The sequence below is a fragment of the Tupaia chinensis genome, unplaced genomic scaffold, assembly GCF_000334495.1.
Source record: "Tupaia chinensis unplaced genomic scaffold, TupChi_1.0 Scaffold000534_1, whole genome shotgun sequence".
Classification (NCBI taxonomy): domain Eukaryota; kingdom Metazoa; phylum Chordata; class Mammalia; order Scandentia; family Tupaiidae; genus Tupaia; species Tupaia belangeri.
In genome coordinates, this window is record NW_006160047.1 from 253,618 (window position 1) to 276,013 (window position 22,396).

Below are 22,396 nucleotides of genomic sequence, written 5' to 3' on the forward strand. Positions count from 1 at the left end.
AGGGGGATGCTGATGGTTATCTGATGACAGCCTTGTCCTGAGTCATAACTTGACACAGAAGCAATAGAGAAAGCTGGCATGTATGAAAGGGGTTAAACAGGAGTGGCCTCACTTTATGAGAACCTGCTTTTATGAGAACTAATCAATTCCTATCATAATTAATCTAGTTTTGAAAGAACTAACTCAGGCTCATGAAAAAGACATTAATTTGTCTTAACAACCTAATCATCTCCTAAAGGTCCCACCTCCCGACATCATCACATTGGCAGTTAAATTTTACCATGAGCTTTGATAGGGACAAACCATATCCAAACTATAGCAGTGGACATATATACACCATAAATACAAGCATGCTAATTAATGCATTACTATAGTCTCAGAAAGTTGCCCACCTTAGTTGTTTGTCACTAGGGGAATGGATATGCTTAAGTTGGACAATATAAGATTACAAATAATTGGCTACATTTGACAACAAGAAAATGTCACTTTCACATAGCTCATCCTAACACAATATGGTTAATGTACACTATGTAGAATAAACCAAAAATCTAGCGGTCTTCTTACAAAAATATGAGTATATCTCTTCCTTTTTTTTTTTTTTTTAAGGGAGAGATTTTTACTATGCATGTATGCTTGCTGGAGAGACAAAGAGAGACAGAAAGCAAGAAATCACCACCACCATCACCCACCCACCATCACCCACCCCCCCAGGGGGAATGGCCATACCACAATCTCTTCTCCTCCATTTTCCTCTCGGAATCTTGGACACACATGCATATGTACCCTGTGATTTAAGCTGCTGGGTCTGGGACTAGAACCATGGTTGACTAAGTGGGAGTCCAGTGACATAACCACTACACTATCTGTTTGTCCTATAAATGTATCTTAAAACTTAAAGTAAAATATATACAGGTGAGCCTTAGAACATAATGTCATTTTATATAATTTTTTAAAAAACATGAACAAAACTACTACACTACATATTTTATCAGTACTGTTTTGCAAGGTTCTTCTTCTTTGAAGGCTGGGTTGAACTGAGACACAGGAAGTTGGAAAAAGATGCAAGGCACTGATGTCATGTTTATTAGCTGAGTTCAAGGGGATCTTACAGAGCTCTTAGTAGTTCTTGCAAAGCTCTTCCTCCCCCTTAGAGCTAGTAATGCACTCAGAAAGTGCTTGCAACACAATTCCACCATCTCGAAGCTTACAGCTCATAGAGCTGAACCGAGCCAAGCCGAGCCAAGCTGAGTCTAGGTTAGACCAAGCCAAGGCCACCAGGGCTGAACTAGCTGGGCTGACCAGGTGCTCCCTTTCCTCTTAAAGGGTAGCCATAGACAATAGCAGCTAATTGCCAAAAACAAACAGTTGCACATTCACATTACATGCAGTGGTGTAAAACAGCAAAATCATAAATACATAACAAGCACACAAACACTCCATAACTAGTAAAATAAGTTGTTTATTCTGTGGCCTTCAAACATGATAAGATAGGGAGTGAGAAAGCCAGACTAAGCCATCCTGACTCCATTTTCTCTACAAGGACAAATGCATATGTAAGGCTACATATCAAGTTCAATTAATAGGGCCCACAATAAAGGGAAGAAAATGAGAATCTGCAATAAAAAGAAAAATCAGTTATACAACAGAAATTATTTACATGTACTGATAATGAAATACCATGGGGTCAATAAATTCAATTCTCTGCACCTATAGACTAATAAGAGTGAGGTAGCCAGAATACCATGGAAAAAGAGGAGAAGTAATTTTCCCTTAGCCAGCATGAATCTTCAACAGAAAGTGGGCGGGGAAGGAAGCGATTATCTAGGCAGAGGCGACCTGGAACAGTTTCTCAAGTCTTCCATAGTTGCTGACAAATGTCCATAACTTTTTAGAATGTTGTCCAGGCCTTCTAGAGGGCCAGAAGGGGCCAGGATTAGGAATAGAGAGAGGGGCCAGATAAAGCACAGTCTCTCTGTAGTGATTGGGGAACATTGTCAATGTATGTGGCATGGACCATACAAGCCAGGGTCTTGGTCAACTGGTGATAAAATTAGTGGATGCCATCAAAAATGGCTCCCATGCCCAAAGACCTGATATCAGGTTTAGATATTTGTAGAGTATAGAAGAGTCTAATACATGTCCATGGTAAAGAAGATGACTGCATTTTCGCCATCTGTGCCCTCTTTCAATCATGTAGATAGCACCTAGACCTTTTATTCAGGTGCAATTTAGGTAGAAAAGAGAGAGGGATACTGAGAAGAAACTAGAAATGACTAAATAATACTAATTTGACTGAGATTACTTGGTGGAAATTTGAGTGAGTTAGAAATGGAATCTCAAGTTATAAATTGTTTAGTTTTCAAACAGAAAGTTTAACTTCTCAAAAACATGTTTTTGATTCAAATTTGTGTCATATATATGTATATATACACACACATATATATAGATAAATATGACACAAATTCAAATTTGTGTCATATATATGTATATACACAGACATATATATACATATATAATACAAATTTCAATCAAAAACATGTATGTACAAAGTTGAACTTTCATTATTTTTCTATTACTACACAATTTATTAACTGAAATTTCATATATATATATATATATATATATATATATACACACACACACACATACCCCTTATATAAATAGATGCATAGATATCTAGATAGATAAAGTCAGTTGTCTATACATTTATGTTCAATGTGGCATGGCATGTAAGATGTAAGTTAGGGCTTTGTGTACTATGTTTCTGCATGGAGAGATATCGTGGGCATGCTAGAAACAAAGATGGATCTTTTAATTTAATAGACATGCTACTGCTAGTAGTGTTTTAAAATAAATAACACATTCATTAGAAACAGATATATCAAAAAGCTAATTATTATTCTTGGCTGGTTCTTCACACAGGCAGTTTGTGTGTGTGTGTGTGTGTGTGTGTATGCATTGCAGTTGGAGACTGGTAGTTTTGCAAATGTGTGTAATACATTAAAGACAAAAGGCACCTCCTTTTAATTAATGGCGCAGCTCTAACTTGATCTAACTAGAGCAGTATCAGAAAGCCAGCAATGTCACCCCCTCCTTATATTCCACAGAGTGTCCACCTTTCACAAAATTTACTCAGGAGAATTTATTCTGGAGGATAGGGATTCTGAGCCAAATGCAGACACTTAAAAGATAGAACTAAAGAAAAATGTAGTGTCAAGTAGAAAGTTTGGCTCTTCAAGTGTAGTGTTTGAAAAAGTAGATTTGAATAGAAAAACAGAGAAGCATCCCTAGGGGCACATCATTAGTTGATAAAATTGTATTTAGAAGCAGGATTTATTTCAATGAAAACTCAAAACTGAACTCTAGCAGAGAGAACACATGACATCAGATCAAAGAGGCCCCCGCTGAAGTGCCTTTAGAGGGCAACTGGAGACCTGGTGCTCCGACCCCTCAAAGTCAGAAGTCTCCTAGGCTTTGGGGCAGCCTAGGACTTTACCAAGTACCCTTTGAAATGATCGAGTAGTGGTAATAAAATATAATAATTAAAACAATGAATTATTGTTAACTAATAACCAAAACTATGTTTTAAATTTAGAACTTACTATTTGCCAAACTCATAAATTGCCTCATCTCTTTTAATCTATCAGCCTAAATTCCCAAGTTACAGATAAGCAAATTATGGCTCCAAGAAGTTAAGTCAGTTGCCAATATTACTAAGCCAATTATTGGCCAACTTGTAGAAACACAGGCTGACACTAAATTGTTAATCACTAACATTATAGACATTTACTTTGGTAACTTCTTGATCAGTGATGATGTTGATAGAGAATAAAAGGAAAGAAAAGGTTTCCTCGAAAAAGAAGTGGAAGTTAGTCAGGATTTAATTCAGGGCATGCTATATATGGCATAAGTGAGATTTCCAGACGGATTCAAGTAAGCACTTGGTCACAGTAAACTAGGATTCAAGAGAGACCTCAAAAACAAAACCAAATAGGTTTTAGAGTGGCATTGAGATGATAGTTGAAGGCAAGAATGCTGTTATAGAGTGATACAATAGATAGATAGAAGTAAGTTAGTGAAGTCTCAGAGAACAGTAGCATTTGAAGGATGTTTACAGTAAGGGAAGTAATTAAAGGGAACCAGGAAGTAAATTTGCAGAAACCTGGAGAGAAAAAGATTGTGAAAATAGCATGGAGGCAGAGATTTTCTTTCCTTCTCTTTTGCTTCCTTTCTTTTCCTGTTTTACTCACTAATGTATCCTAAAACTTGAAATAAAGCCGGTACAAAATTGAGGCTCAAAAATTGTATAAATATGTTGATCAATATCAAGTGTTACAGAGAAGAAATTGGTCTTTGTGAATGAAATGTGGTCCAAATATAGATTAGATCTCTCAAATATTCTTAAAAAATCCATTTCCCAAATGTAAGTTGAACATAGCCTACACAGGTTTTTTTGTCTTTTTTTTTTTCCCAAACTAAATTTTAAAAAGGAAAGTTGTAGGAGTCAGGTAGGGATCCAGAGGTAAAATGTGACACTCCATGGGGCAGACGACATGGAGAGTGGCTGGCATCCAGAGACCCCCTGAGCACACTGGGCAGCTGGGCACCTATGCTTCAGGGCTGACTGGGTCTGGAGGTAGATCTGGGTATCAGAACCCTGTTGAGGGTTTTCTCTCTCTCTCTCTCTCTCTCTCTCTCTCTCTCTCTCATAGAAAAATTAAATAAACTTAACAAAAACTGTTATACAATATCTGTGATTTTGAAATAGTATTTTAGATATTTCTACATGCTTAAAATTTTCAAACTAGTTTTTTAAAAGGAGAGCGTTATATAAGTATTTATGACTGAAAGTTCATCATTATTTTAAAAATTTCTTACTAAAAACTTATTTCCTAATGAACATGATAGTGGAGTTAGCCAATTTCTGAAGAAATAAAAGACAGGAGAGTCGTATGGTCTTAGATTTGCCTACTTTTACTCACACTTATGTATTAGAGCGCTTTCATTAATTTTTCAGTTGACCTATGATTTATAAAGCAGTTAACATGAATTTAGAAATTATCTGCTTCCAAAAATGCATCATAATTTGCATCTAAGTAACAACTGTTTCAAAAAAGAAAACCACAGTCATCACTTGGTTGTGTTGGCTGACAACCCTGGAGTAATTAATCTTTGTTTTCAGTGAATATTTTATTCAATTAATTTTCAAAATATGTGTGAAGAACCGTTTTTAAAAAAGCTTTTATGTATGACAGTGAAATGTACTCAGGCACAGACAATAAGTACCTGCCAAGATTTTAAAATATTTAATGACTTTTTTTTATTTTTTAACCCAAAGAAATCCAGAAGACTAGAACTTTACCAAATAAATAGCTATAGGCATGTTTGCTATTATACACACATACTCAAAATTCACCTGAATTATCTCATGGCACTGTAGTGTGAAATATGTCAAGCATTGAAGACAGACAGACAGACCTGAGTTTGGATTCTCTCTTTGCCCCTTCCTAACACTGTAGCTTTTTAAAAATAATTATTTTATTTAACTTTATTTATTATCATTATTATTTTCCAGTTTAATCAGAGAGAGATGGAGACAGAGAAAGAGAGAGAGGGAAGGTGAGAAAGCAAGCCACCAGGTCCAGGACTCGAACCACAATCAGCCACATGAGAGCTCAGTGCCCCTAACCACCACGCCACCTGCTGGCCCCCTAACAATGTAGCTTTAAACAAGTTATTTCACTTCCCTGAGCTCTTGCTATCCTAGCCATAAATTGGGACTACTTAGATACCCATTGCAAGGTTATCAGAAGCACTTGGATGGCATAAACTACATTTCCTTGTCCAATATTATATATCTGGCTCCTAATATAGGAGCCATGTAATAAAGGCTTGTTTTATTAGTTTGGTGAATGTGCAGGATAATGCGTAATATACCTAGTACACAGGATGATAACTACCCCTCTTCCTTTTTTCCATCTACACGATTATTTGCATCAGCTGATTTCTTCCTAAATATTTCTATAATTGGAACAAATATGAATTTTAAGCTTGGATTGTCAGACAGTCATCTCAATTCACTAGTAGTTCTTTCTCTTTGGAATTACCACAGCTTCTACACTAAAAATATAATCACTTTTCACAATTTAATGCACTAATATCATGCCACCAAAACATTGTCCCCAACTCCTCCATAGTAGCAGGAATTACTTTCTTCATTTCCATTCATTCATATGACATTATAAATTTCAAGTATAATTATCATAATAGAGATGAGTTTTACCAGTGTAACAGTGTTTTGGTTAAATAAATGACAAGGCGTGTCAGGCATCCTGCCTTAGTTGACACACATAACATATGCCTCCTCCACTGTAAATTCTCCTTATGGTTCTGGTGTCATGTCGACAGTAAGTGGTGTAATGAAATACGTGCTGATTGTTATTGAAATTAGGACAACCAACAAGAAATATTCCAAAGTAAGTTTATTATTTATCTTACATTAGGACTATTATAAAATTGAGGTAGTGACATGATTCAATTTAGCTTTGCATAGAATTATTGATCTTGATTTTGCACAAAGAAGTCCTTTTGGGTTAAAGCTCTACACAGAAAATCAATTTGCTTAAAATGCTTCCTTTTATACATAATAGCTTACTCATCGAGGACTGAAATTCTGCATGTGAATAATACTGCAGTCTCTTTCTTGCCAATCACTAGAAGCACTATGTAAATTATAATTGGAATATTATGACAAAAACCTAGAGGCCACAATCTTTCCACAAGATAATTGAATGTCAATAATGATCCAGTAAAACATTTAAAGCTGCACCTCAGCATGAGTACAAATGTCCTCAAATTTAACTTTTAAAAAGTGTTTCTATTCACTGTGCACTGAACGTTTGCCGAAGTATGGAGGAGAACAAGCAGGCAGCTATCCATGGGAAGCATTTTGGTTCCACACACAGGTTAAAGAGGTAGAATTCCAAAGGCGTCATTTACTAGCAACCAGATTTCTAAAATTTGGCTAGTTATATAACCTCCTTGCATCTAAATTTTCTTATTTATGAAAATTCCTCCCAAATTGAAAATGTTTGTTTTACCAAGAGTTATATAAACATTTTTTACTTTTAGACTATATTATTCAAATATTAGAAATAAATTAAAAAGTGTGGGCCGGCTCCATGGTTTATAATGAAGGCAGCTGTATCCCACACACCCATGTATAATTTGAATCCTGACCTTGGAAGCTTGAAAAACGTCCTGGGCATGTGTTCATGTGTGTTCCAAATCCTGAAAGGGTAGAGAGAGGAAGGGGAAGGAATCGTGGCATTAGGGAGTGCCTTCTCCCTCTTTCTCTCTCTCTGGAAAGCACATAAATGTAACAAATGTAAAAAGAAAAAATGGTGGTGTTGTATTAGACCTTCCATACAAGCTAATCAAACAAGAATCAGGGTACCCACACAGAAAGACGTATCTCAGAATTTTTCAAAATGCAGCCTATTTCATGTGAATTCAATGCAGTTCTATTTTATCAATTGAAATTTTGTTTACCAACTTAGATCCAGAAATGTCAGATCCAGTAAAAATTCATATAGTCTAGTAAATAATGTGTTACATAAATACATGTAATTATATATATATATTCATAATCTGGTAAGTAATAGTTTTCTGCATCAATTAGTTTCTGTCTTATATGAACTGCACGACTTTGGCATTCATTTATAATTTAACCTATTAAGGTTTGTATATAAATTTAATGCTTAAAATTACACTGCCTCTAAAACATTATTTCCCTTTGTGACAAAAATATGTTTTCTACTCTCTTTGTAGTCTGTCTGGTATAGACCTGACTTTCTTTAATATGTCACACAAATTATATCCAGACTCTAAGGGAGATAACATAGATTCCATGCACAGATATAAAATATACTTGCTAATAATATGCAGGAGTGTTACAATTTGCTTATGATCTGCTTCCATTCAATTTCCTTAAAGCTAATTTCAGAATCATTTTCCCATAAAGATTTAATTGGGAGTGTCTCTTCACTACAGATCTAATTATTTCCCACTATACCATGAACATGATACACTTCCGGCCTCATATACCCTAAAGGATTTCAATTAATTCTAGCTATTGTGAAACATTAGGAAAGTAATTCCTAGACATTGTGCAATATGCCTAATTTGTATATATCTAAAAGAAGTGATCTAACATAATCATATTTTACTGGGGGCCAAATAAAGGACATAAATGTGTGATTGAAAGCCAAATATTATATGATTGAAATTGTTTTTCCTCTAGAGCACAGTTTTTTCAAAAATTGTCATAAATGAGGATTATTCCATTTCTCATGCATAAGGGGAAATGGCTAATCTTTTTAACTCTCGCAAATAATGGATGCATTTTAATAAGGCTTTTAAAAATCTGAAATTAGCATAACATAAAAAAGAAATTAGACTTTTTGTCAGTAACTACATGTAATAACTTATTAATGAGAAAGTACATTTTTCTAAATAAATCAATAACTCCATAAACAAATTAACATAGACTAATAGTTTAGTCTCATTTAGTCCATACTTAATGAAATCAGCTCTGCTTCCAAAATACAATGGAATCAGTATATGGAATGATACTAAGAATATAGTCTCTAAAATAAGAGTGACCTTCTTGCCTGCTATGGAAATTTGGGCAAAGTTTTAATCTTTGAAATTTCAATATCTTCATCTTTAAAATACAAATTGAAGTAATACTGCATCTTCCTCACTAGGGTCCTATAATACATGTAAATTTGTAAAGCAAGGCACTTAACACTTATTATGTACCACTGAGGTCAACAGTGAGTAACTCTTATTCCATACTCACCTATTCTAGAAGTCTTCCATGGTTTGCTGGGAGATTTTTGCAAAGAGAGCACAATAGCATTAGCTCTTGACTAATTCACAGTCAGTCCATTCGTGGGCTTGAATGATTCCAGGCAATCTCCAAACTAAATAAATGGCACTCATGCCCCTTCAATCAAAAGACGCCATGCTCTCATTTGCCCTCTTTAATAGTGATTGGTATTTGAATCAAATTCCATAGGAACACCTGTTTCACAATCCTAACAGTGAAATTACTGCTCAATCATTGTCTAGCTGCTTTGTCTCAGTGTGTTCTATTTGGTATTACCTTATTCCATAGGATTGCATTTTAACGTTTAGCATTGTTTTTAAGCAGGAAATTCTTCTCTACAATTAACCAAATTCTCTGGATACATTTCAAGATCATTTTCCCTCTACTCTAAAATTGACATGGTGAAAACCTGGTCAACATTCTCGGCATGGAGAGTTTTATACTTAAACACTTATACTGAGGATGTGACAACAAATTTACAGAGTTCAACTTAATGTAATCGTGGTATTGCTAAAAACACAAATGAGAATTTGTCCCACACTTAATAATTTTCAGAACAAAACAAAACAAAGATATCCAACCACTATCTCAAAACTCTCTTAGTTAGGAAGTTTTAACTTACATGCAATTTAAATCCCTTTGTCTACAATATAAGCCTATTTTCTCTTGTTTTGTTCTCAGTAGATAGGGAGAACAGCTACTCATTGTCTTGCCAGTAGTTTTTATCCTTCTGTAAATTATTCCTCTTTTCTCACAATCCTTTTTATCCTAGTCTTTTAAAAAAGCTGCTTGCCTTCTTTAAATTTGTCTATCTTTATAAAAGCTCCAAAAATACACTCGTAAGTCTGGATGCATTTTTCCTGTTTAATAAAAACACTGCAGGCAGATAATACTCCTGTGTTCTTCCTCATCATGTATAACTAGTTGTTATTGAGAATTATAGGTATGCATATTCTGCTTAATCTTAAATCATACACTCTTCACATTCAGGGGATGTTAATAGCAACTCTTACTTTTATATTCCTCAACCATGTTTTCTTATATTACTTTAAATTTATTTTACAACACATTATTAGCTTGATTAATTTCATTCTCACAGTGTAGAAGTGTTTCACAATGCTTTGTGATACAACTCCTTTGGAATATACTGTTTATTTTAACATAGACAAAACAGAACATGTGTTTTTCCTAATAGATAAAAAGTAGGACCCTTGTAACTTCAATCTCCTGCTGGCTTTTTAGAAATAGAAGCATCAGGACTGTGTTCCACCTAATTAGCCTGCCTTCTCCCTTCTGATATGTGTTAACTGTTCACACCTACCATGTACCCCATTGTCCTGGACTTCCCGTGGTTGTCTCCATTTACCAGAGACTTGTCTACGCTCTTTCTTTCCGTGAGTAAACAGATACAAAGCTAAACAATATCTGTCCTTTGCATGTGTCTTTTCAACGGAGTATTACACTTACGCTCTGAGTCACTTAGAATTGGAATTCGCATAGCCAGTAGGCCAGCTGATACTCAGCCAAATCATCATCCACATAGAAAAACAGAAATGTTCACTTTTCCTTTCAATGCTCCTTTATGCTAATCTTTCTTAATTCAAAAAGCATCCTTATTCTCTCATCATCCTTACAATATAAGCCTTCAGAATTATTTTCTCTTCTCTATCCGTTAGTCTAAATTCACTTAGATTCCAAATGCTGTTTGTTGTTATCCATTGTAAATACCTACTGTTTTTCTCCTTCCTTTCAACTCCTGTATTTTTAGTCTTAATCCAAGCTTTGATCTTCCATCTTAGTAAGCATAAGATGAATATTGAAATGTTAATCAATACACAGCCCTTCTCTAAACATGCTAACTTTCATTTGTTTATTTTGGTACCATTAAATTTTTTTTTTGATTTGTCCCACAAAATTATGTCCTTCAGCTACTGAATCTTACAAAGAACACCGTCAAATGTAACTAATATCTTTTCTGCATCTTTTTCAATTAATATTTAATTTTGTTGTTATTTATTTCTAAATTTATATAATATAGAATTTGTAAAAGAACAACAAATTGAATTTTAGAAGTACAAAATAGTAGCCAGCAGGTGGTGTGATGGTTAAAGTGCTAGACTCCCATATGGCTGACCATGGTTTGAGTCTTGGACTCAGTGACTTGAATATCACAGGCATGTATACAGGCACGCTCAAAATCCCAGGAGGAAAATGGAGGAGAAGGGATCATGGTGTGGTCATCCCCTCTGAGGGGTGATTTCTCACATTCTCTCTGTGTTTCTGGCAAGCTCATGCATCCTATAGCAAAAATCTCTTTTCTAAAAAAAAAATCAGTCCTCTAAACACAGACCGCACAGAATGAACAACATAATGTGTGATCCACTTATTTTAGCTTCTGTAAATTCTGTGATCAATTAGACACCAGCACATATCCTGTGGATCTGAACACCTGGATCTCAGTAGGTCCCTTTATTTTCCTTGTCTTTGCTGAATGATGGCCACTGTATATCTCTTCCTCTTTAAGATCCATCTCCCATTGGTCCAGCCTTCGAGCATCATTAAAGGATGCTCTCTTCCCCTATTCCTTTAGTTAAACTGTCAGAAAGGAAGCATTCTGGGGGTCATCTTGAGGAAACTGCTTTTGTAAATTAAAACGTTGCACATAATAAATCTACACTAAAATTTAAATTTCCTAGAGTCTTCAGATTTTTCTTCTTTTGGGTCATCAAAAAAGTCATAATACATTTTTACATAGAAAAATGTGTCATGGCGTTTCCTGATGACCCAATAATATAAGAGTTAAAAAAAAAAAAGCTTTCCTTTATTATTTTTTTCTTGTGAAGGAGCAGATAGCTAGTATTTTAGGTTGTGCAGGCCACATACAGCCCCTGTCCTGTTTTTATTTATTTGTTTAAATATGAGGATGGAAAACACATTCTTAGCATTATGGCTGTTAAACAACAAACAAGTGAGGGCTAGATTAGTTTAGAGGCCATAGTTTACTGACCGTATTCTACAGCAGAGAAAGGAAGTTAGCTCCTCAACCTAAATTTGTGTATTTCTAGGTATTTATCTATTTCACCTAGGTTATCTAATTTGTTGGTGTGTAATTGTTCATGGTATTCTTTTTTAATCCTTTTTATTTCTGTAGAGCTGTTAGTAAAGTTCTCCAGTTTATTTCTTATTTTTGTTATTTGTATCTTCTCTATTTTTCTTTGTCATTATACTTAGTTTATAAATTTTGTTGATCTTAAAAACCAACTTTAGGTTTCACTGATTTTTTTCTGATGTTTTCTGTTTTATATTTGTCTTATCTCTATTTTGATCTTTATGGTTTCCTTCCTTATGCTAGCTTTGGATTTAGGTAGCTTGTTCTTTATAGTTCCTTAAGGTGTAAAGTTAGCTTGTAAATTTGAGATTTTTCTTCTTTTTTAAATGTAAGCATCTATTGGCACAACACTTTCTCTAAGTACTGACTCTACTGCATCCTGTAGGTTGAGTATGTTGTATTTTTACTTTCATTCCTCTCTAATTATTTTTCTAATTTCCTTTGTAATTTTTTCTTTGATCTTTTCATCAAGAGTGTGTTAATTTCCACAATGTTTTCAACTTTCTCCTATCGAATTCTAGTCTCACTTCACTGTGATTAGTGAAGATACTTTGTACAAATTTTATCTTCTTAAAATCTAGTTGGTTTTACTTTACCTATGTTAATTATATGGGATCAAATTTGGTTTTCTTTTGAGAGATTTTTTTGCTAAAGGCATGTGTGCTTGCCAGAGAAACAGAGAAAACAGAGAGACTGAAAGCAAGAAATTGCTCCCCATGGAGGATAGCCATGCCACAATCCCTTCTCCTCCATTCTCCTCTTGAGATCTTGGGCACACACGCATGTGCGCCCAGCATGAGTTGTAAATTGCTAGGTCCAGGACTCAAACCACAGGTGACTATGTGGGAGTCAAATCATAACCATTATGCCATCTGCTGGTCCTTGGTGTTAATTTTTTTCCAGCAAACTTTAGTAAACTGCTGTCTACCAAATCATAAAAACGAAAACATAATAATAGAATTTTGCTTCTTTTAGAGATTAGCTAAAATAATGTCTAGGCAGAATTTAGAAAGATACACAAATTTAAAAGAAGATACTAAAATACTAGGATTCTCAGAGTTAAGAGATCATAGATGCATAAAACTGAGAAAGAAAAAGCACTGAGAAATTAAGAAATTGGGATGAGGTAAAGAAGTGATTAATGATAAAATATGAGGGGCAAGATGATTCCAAATGAGACTAAATTTTTTCTAATTTTTAAAAGAGTGGTATAGTTGAAGTATTTTTGGATTTTAGGACATTAATTTCTATAGCAGTCTTCCATGTCCAATCCAGATGCAGACATTAGAACAAGATTTAGTCTACTACATAGAGTTATAAGAAAACAAAACTTGGAGAGGAAGAAGTCTGTAGAGATCTTGCAGGGCTGGAAATAGTCTGTGTCCTCACCGAAGATAGTGGAAAACATAATTCATAAAGAGTAGGGTACTATAGTCAGGAGATTTCCTCAGAAATATACCCCAAACAGCCATACATTAAAGGTTCCTCTGTTCTAATAACCCTAAGTTTAATAAACAAGCCTCAGGAGGACCTTACAGTTCCTAGATGTGGAAGACAGACAGTATCTGGTTTTGAGAACTTTTAAAACTCTACAGTAATCAAGACAGTGTAATATTATTGGTATAAAGATAGATAAATAGATCAATGGAACAGATGGTGAGTCCAGAAAGATATTTGATTGATTTTTTGACAACAGTGCCAAGATAATTCAATGGGAAAAGATAATCTTTTCAAGAAATGCTGTAGAAACATTAGAGAGTTAGATACCAAAAAAGCAAAAACATACCTTGGATGCCTGCTATATATAAAATATCAACTTGGAATGGTCCTAGACAAAGTATAGAAGAAAATCTTAAGTGACTTTGAATCTGTCAAAGATTTACTAAAGGCAATATAAAATACTTATTAAGAAAGGAAAAAAAATCAATAAATAAGACTCTATTATAATAAAATACTTTTGCTCTTCAAAAAACATTGTTGAGGAAAGGAAGACAAGCCAAACATGGAAAATGATTGCAAAAGATATATCCAACATAAAATTTGCAACTAGGATATATGAAGGATGCTTACACGTCAGTAAGGAGATACCATAATGAAAAATGAGCAACATTATTTAGCAGAAACATCACCCCCAAAGGAAGTACAAATGGCAAATGACACACAAAAAGGGGCTCAACACTATTGTCATTAACGATGTACAAATTTAAACCACTATTAAGCGTCACTAAGAATCCTGCATCATGGCTAAAATTAAAAGTAAATCCATGCAACATATGAAATAGAGCAACTGGAACATACATTAATGACTTGTAGGATGTAAAATGAAACAAACACTTTGGAAAATAGTAGAGTGGTTACTTAAAATATTAAGTATTCTTTTGACCTAGGCTATGTATTTACCCAAGAAGATAAATGCACACAAAGACTTATCTATGAACTTTTATAGCAGTTTTATTTGTAGCAGCCAAAAATTGAAAACAACAAATTGAGTATCAGTGGATGAATGGAAAACAAATTTCGTGTCTCTTCTCTGTACAATGCAGTAATACTTATTGATAAAAATGGGATAAACTATTGATACGTGCCACAATGTGGATGAATCTCAAAGTACTTACATTGAGTGAAAAGAAGTAGACCAAACAGAAAAATAAATAGTATGTACTGCATGATTCAATTTTTGTAAGTCTAGAAAACACGTGTCTTGGGTGAGTGGAGCAGAGGAGGGGAAGAGAGTGGTATTAAAAGGGGGCACAAGAAAACATTTGAGGTTGATGAATATGTCCATTATCTTGATAGTAATGGTTTCAGCAATATATACATATGTCAAATTTTACCAAATAATACACTTTCCATATGTGCATTTTAATCTGAATCAATTATACTTCAATAAAGCTATAACTTTTTTATTAAAACCTCATATTTAGATAGTAATTAACAATTTATTTAAACTCTATGGTTATAGAGAGTATAATAACGTTTGGACTGGAAAAGGAAAATATATTTAAGCACCATGAAGACTAAAGTCATAGATGAAGAAGAATTTTATCTGAGAAGTTAGAAAATGTTAAAAATGAAAATAAAGGGAGAATGTCATGAGAGAAAGATAAGGATATTAAAAGAGAATTGTTGAAAAATACCAGCAAATTTGAGAGAATAAAGGGGAACAAAGGACATGCTGCTTTCACTTGCTCATTACTTAGTGAGGAAATTAACCGAAATCTTTAAAAGAAAATCCTTGAAATCCTGAAAATGACTCAATGACTATGCCATACATTTCATTTAATGTATTTAATGTGACTATTTAACATACCTGTTACATTATAATCATGAATAAAAAGTGGCATTACCATTAACATGAATATACTTTTTTGTTAAAAAAAAACCCTTATTTTGTGCAGGTCAACAATTAAGTGTATTTACTTTGCTTAGGGTCAGATTTTCCAACTAAATTAATGTTAGAGTTAAAATTCTAGAGTTTGAAGGCTCTTTATCATCTATCAAATAAAAGAATTTAGGCTCTTCATCATCTATAAAATAAATTGAAAAGAATTTAGGTAATTCTTGCCTAATTAGTTAATCATAAGAATAGATTCTTTCAATGAAGTGCTAAGAACCTGGTATCTCATCTTATCAATTAGACATGAGATCAAGAAATACATTGTTATCAAAACCATTTTTAGAGCATATTCAAAAATTGTTTCCACTATCTGAGCTACTCCTCAGCAATCAGATCCCTCCAACTCTTCTACAAATGTATTGTTTATTATGATACAAAGACATAGCGTGTTTGCTAAATATTCACATCCCATTATGTCAATGAAAGCTTATACTAAAACCAAAATCAAATACAGGCATATACAAAATAAGATATTAATTATATCTTAATAAAAATATATTAAAATTACAAATAAGAGAGAAAAAACTTTAAGCAATTGAGAGAATATCATTCATTCATTTATTCATTCAAAAATATGTTTTGAGCACTTTACTAGATAAGGTAAATGAGTGGGAGAAAATGGACCAATTTTTGATTTGGAAAAAAGTTTATATTTCAATTGGATGAGAGTGACAGTAGGCAATAAATATATTAATAAGTGAAATATGTAGTATCTTAGAAGGTCAAAATTTCTGCAGGAAAACAAAAATAGAGAAGGAAAAGGGAACTAGGAGAATAAGCCAGGTGGAGAAGGTTAAAGTTTTGAGTAAAGTAGACCCCATTGAGAAGGTGACATTTGAGTAAAATTTTTAAGTGATAAAGGATTTAGCCATATAGATATTCAAGTGACAAAGGTCCCCAAACTCCTGCAGCATGCACCAAGATCAAGGGTGCAGGATGGCTGTCAGGGAGGATGACAGTAGGCGAAAAGGTCAGAGAGCTTATGATGAGCTTGACTTCTGTGTGCCATTGACTTTTTTTTTTTAATTTATTCATTCATTCATTCATTCATTCATTTATTTTAATTTGGCGAGCAAGAGAGACGGGAAATGAGAAAGCAAGCCACCAGGTCTGGGACTCAAACTGCACCTGGCCATGTGAGAGTGTCCAGTGCCTTACCCACCACACCACCTGCTGACCCCACCATTAACTATTTAGACTGAGCAAAATAGGAACCATTAACATTTTGGAAAAGGCAAGGCCTGGTCTAATTTTCATCTTAAGTGAATGATTCTACCTGCATTATTAGGAATAGAATGTAAGAGGACAAAGAGAGGAGGAAGACGAGAGACTATTAACACAGGCTAAGATTACAATGTATGAAGCGAGGAGTTGGATTCTGAAAATATTTTGGGTGCATAGCTGACAGTATTTTATAATGAATAGCACGGAGGGTAAGGAAAATATCAAAGTTAAAGATAAATCTATGAGTCTTAGCCTAAGATACTATAGACAGATGGAGTTGCTATTGATTGAGATATAGACTTTGGATGGAGCACATTTTGGTATGCACACATGAAAAAAGTCAGAATATGGGCATTTCCATTGTATGGGGTGGCTGCTAGAAGCCTTGCACAATGCCAATGGCTAGGTGCATAAGATTGAAATATCCATAGTTTTAGCACCTCCCCCCTCCAAAGAACTCACAGTCATGTCGGTCAGCTGATAAAACAGACTAGGGATGCTCCAACCAAAAAGGAAGTTGTCTAGGTGGGATTTATGCCTAACTTCTAAAATATCACCAAATCTTAGAATGCTAAAATGTGAAAAGGTAACTGTACAATTAAGTTTCAAAAATTTGGACCTCATATCCCATATTAATAAAGTCAATAGAATTCATTCTAATATTAATAACAAATTATAATATGAAAATAATGTACTAAAGATCCCTAAGTTCTTTATATCTTTTATTTTATATAAAAGATGTATTAGTGCAAACTAAAAATAATTTACCCAAATGTTTAAATAAATGCGTGATGTGAAAGGAACATACTAATAAGTGAAACTAGGAATTCGTTACTGTATTCTTCCTTTTGATGTTGAGCAAGCATATCACCATATCCATGATTTCTATGGACCTTAGACCAAATGAACTGAGAGTGTGACAGCAATTACTGTCTTTTAAAACACAATATTTTGCTTAGATTATGGAAGAAATCCAACATTAGAGTAAACATTCCAAAATACAAAGAAAACAAAGAGTACTCAATTAGAAAAGGTTATTTTTAATTCTGTCTCTCAGGGTAAATCACTACTAATATTTTGATGTTTATCTTAAGACAAAACTTATAAAAATATATGTTTTAGAATAAGTGTAAACACACACACAGTTTTATTAACATTTACCAATTTCCCTTAAAGATGATTTGAACGAAAAAATTGATTTATATGTGTAGACCAATACTCATGAAAAAGTGCTAGTTAAGGTAATAATAAATATTTTAAAATAAAATAATGTTATCAGAAGGGGGAGAATATATCTCTAACAAAAAAGAAGTTGATTATTTAATGAAAGTAAGAGTCTACTAGAGTATTTATTTTCCTATAAAATTTTTAGCACGTGTAGCATGCATCAAGTGAAAAAAAAATCAGTGTTTTATATATGTCTTATCAGTGTTGATTTTTTTGTGTGGCAAGGTCTTAATATTTGCTTTCTATTGATAATAGTCATTTCATCTTTTGTAAACGTTATGCTTTCTTATATTTTTTAGAGATTTTTTTTGCTATAGGGCATGCGTGCTCGTCAGAAAGACAGAGAGACAAAGAGACAGAGAGACAGAAAGCGAGAAACCCCACCCCCCCCCCAGGGGGGATGGCCTTGCCGCAATCCCTTCTTCTCCATTCTCCGCTCAGGATCTTGGGCACGCACATACATGCACCCACGTGAGTTTAAGCCACCGGGTCCAGGACTCAAACCACAGTCGATTACATGGGAATCCAGCAACAGCCATTACGCTAACTGCTGGTCCCTGCTTTCTTATATTAAATTGTCAGAAAAGTCACGACATATTTTTTTGTGTTTTTCTATGCAAATACATGCCATTACTATTCAGACAACCTAATATGTTTTAATATTATGTGTATGCATGTTGGAGTATACACACACACATATGCACACACATGCACATGTAGCCACCTGCTAAGTACTTCTTTTGATCACTGGTACAATACTAAATGAAGGTGACATAAGGTTATATTCATGAATATAATAGTGAATATTACATAGAGTTTAATATGTACCTAGCACTCTCCCATGTGCTTTCCTTTTTATCTTTTTCTTTTTTTGGAGAGGTTTTTGCTATCGGGCGCGTGCGCTCACCAGACAGACAGAGAGAGACAGACAGAAAGGGAGCAATCACCTCCCAGGGGGGATGACCACGCCACAATCCCTTCTCCTCCATTCTCCTCCCGGAATCATGGGCACGCACACACGCCAGGCGTGAGTTTCAGCCACCCGGTCTGTGACGCCAACCGCAGTCGACTATGTGGGAGTCCAGCGACATAGCCATTACGCTAATTGCTGGTCCCTTTCCTTTTCTATCAACTCATTGAAACACCTCCATGAGTTAAGAACTACTATAATCACTGTTGTACTGATGAGGAGTAATGAGTTGCAGAAAGACAGAGTGCCCTAGCAGTGCTTATTTACAGTAGATAACACAGATAGGAGGTGGCACTGGTTACTACCCTAGATAGCAGGTTGAGAAATGTGTGCCCTTGACTGCTACATTCTTCTGCTTCATGTAAGCTCTGCAAGTCAATGTCTGCTTTTTCAGATGTATAGCTGTTTTAATTACACTGGATAAATATATGTGATTGTGAATGATCACTATGACTCTTAACCTAAAAATCTGAAGTTTTAGCCTGAATGTTCTCTGTGAACTTTTTTTCCAGGCAATTTATATTTACCAATTGCATTTTACAATTATTCAACCAATTTACATTTCTAATTTTTTCATAAGATCCCAGAAACTTTTCTTAGATTTTAGCACCTCCTGTTATTTTCCAGTATTTATATAGCCATGATTTTTTCTCCTCAGCCTTGAAAAATAAGTTATTTGTAATCTGGCTTCCCCAATAGCAATGAATAAGTCACTGTACTAGCTGACCTGGTTCTATTATTTCTGAGGGGACTAGTATATATCTAACATTATATCTGATATTTAAATAAATCAAAGGCATGGATTTTCTCCTTGGAAGAATATACAGCTCAATTGAAAAGTAGATAGCCTACTTTTCAAACAAAAATTGCCATACCAATGTTTCTCTGATTTTTTTTTTCCCCATAAAAGGCAGTGACTTTCACCAAGCCACATATTCCAGTGAATAAACACTGCGGATGATGCACAAATCCTATTTACTCACTTAAAGAGCACCTATTTCTTTAAGGCAATACAGTGAATGATATGTTAATGTGTGACAATATTGTCACTATAGAAATGTTTATTTCCATAATAATCTTTTTCTTCTTTAACTATTTATATTATGCACTCTTGATTTTTGTAAATAGTAACTAAGTATTAGTTACTACTTGCAACTATTGACATCTTGGTTTAGAGTAGCTTTTTCCATTTCAGAGTCTTAAAGAGATTGTGTGATCATGGAAGATTTGATTAACAAGATGGGCCTTGAAGGATGTAGAACTTTGGTATTCAACTTTTGACAGAAATGATGTTTTTTTAAGTTGGTTTACTTTTACTTAAATAAATAATTTTTTCTTGAATTATATTTTGGCCAAAGCAACAACAAAACAAAAACTATTCCGTTTCTCCAAGAGCATCCATTGAACTGGTTACATAACTCTGTAGTCAAAATTGTATTGTATTCTGTTGTATTTGTGTTATACATTTTTATTGGCATAACCTAGAAGTAAATTTAATTCTTCTAATAAAGTCTTGTATCTGACTAAACAATATATTGGTTTTGCCACATAAAAATAGGCAAATATATGGCCCCTCTCAATTCTCTCTGACCGGCCCATGAGGCATAATTCTCTTACTTCATCCTCTATCAGTTGTACCTTTCTTCTTAGCATAGCTTATGAACTTATTGGTCCAAAACTGTAATATTCTCTATTTTGTTTCCAACTGTAGTATAGTACATTTTATACATTGCTCTATTTGGCAACACATTTATTAAATATTGTGGCCTATGAATTAAGTTGTATTGTAAGGAGTGCTATCAGTTATACCTTTCTTCTTAGCATAGCTTATGAACTAAGGTCCAAAACTGTAATATTCTCTATTTTGTTTCCAACTGTAGTATAGTACATTTTATACATTGCTCTATTTGGCAACACATTTATTAAATATTGTGGCCTATGAATTAAGTTGTATTGTAAGGAGTGTAAAGTACATGAACTCCTTGAATAGTTTGGGAGACAATTACCATTTATCCTATAAACGTATTCAAAATCTAAATGTATTTCAAATGTCCCTTGTAGGTCTATTTTCTGACATCCTAATTAAATTTTCTTTTCACCCAGTTTATATTTTCCCAGTGTTGAAACGCAAAGACCAGATGACAGATTATTTCATAGTTAATCTCTCCATAAATTTGTAAACTTGTGATATAAAGATCTGGATTCCAGTTTACTAGAAAATAAACCCTTGATCTTACTGTTATGCTGGGCAGAGCTCCAATCTTAAAATTTATGTAGGACTCCATAAATGATTTGAGGATAATAAAACACAGTTTCAAATTTTCATGAGAGTCATAGGAAAACAAGAACAAAAGATTTCTGTAATTCTTAATGGTTCTCCTTCTATAATTATATCCAAAATCAATATTATCCTTTCATTATTAATGCAAGATATATATATTTAAAATAATAAAATAATGCAGTTTTATTCCTTAGTAAGGCAAGTCCCTGATTTTATGTTTTTATTGGCAGTGAGTAACATAGTAATGTTGTCTTTCTGTCTGTCTCACTCATGGAAGAAATAAATAAATAAACTTAAAAAAAAATAGAGAAAATATCACCCCTTCTTCAAGTCACTTGAAGCCTAGGGAGTTACATGGTTCTTAAGAACATATTCTGGATCCCTATTTTATTTATTTTTATATTAATTAATTTATTTATTGAGAGAGAAGGAGAGAGCCACCCCTAATAGGCTATTCACACTGTAATCTACCCCCAGCTTAAGCCAGCCAGGACCACAGAGAAGTTCATATACACTTGGTGGGTGCTGGAAGACTTCGGAACATGAACCAGAACCTACTTAAATGGGTCCAGCTCTGTTGCTGTTGCACTATTCTCTGGACCCTGTATCCCTATTTTCACCCCACTAGCACAGTAAGTTGATCCTGAGTAGGTTAAGACTCCTAGTTAATTTGTAAAATTTGAGTAATAGAATAGTAGTCTCTACCTTGCTTACCTCAGAAGTGTGCATTATTTCTAAAGAAGAGATTACAGCAATATTCAAGTAAAGGGGAGTGACTACTAGGTTTTTATTTCACCTTTATTCTATATTCCCTTTTCACAAAAGCCAATTGAATGGCAAGGACATTACATGTTAGCCTAGGCCTCCAAAACTCACAGTTTGGTACCTTAGGAAATAGAAATCAAGCCTAAACCCAAGCAGTAGTAGTGGTGGGATTGTAGGCATAGGCTATGAACTTTAGACAAAGCAACACTCACAAAGTATCTCAGTTTACTCCTTGGTAAGGCTGAGAGGGTAATAGGACCTCTTTCATTAGGCTATTGTAACTAATAAGTGGACAAAAATGTTAACAATAGATTCTTACTGTAATTGGTTTATATTTTCAGTATCAAAGTTATTTATTTTTTAAAAAGTTAAAAAGTTAAAATTAACATAGTTCTGTAGTCTTTATTCTAGCTACTAGCAAATTTTCTATCAATTCAAGATAATTGTTCCTTCTGTTTTTAAAATTAATTGAATTCTAAGGCCAGCAAATGGCATAGTGTTTAAGGCACTGGACTATCAACCATGGCTGA

The 22,396-nt window shown here is 34.1% G+C and overlaps 1 pseudogene; it reads right to left on the bottom strand.

Annotated features, from left to right (window-relative positions):
* Positions 1–1,116: 1,116 nt before the first annotated feature.
* The window catches only part of LOC102499088 (histone H3.3C-like), an 83,415-nt pseudogene continuing 62,135 nt past the window's right edge, over positions 1,117–22,396 (bottom strand).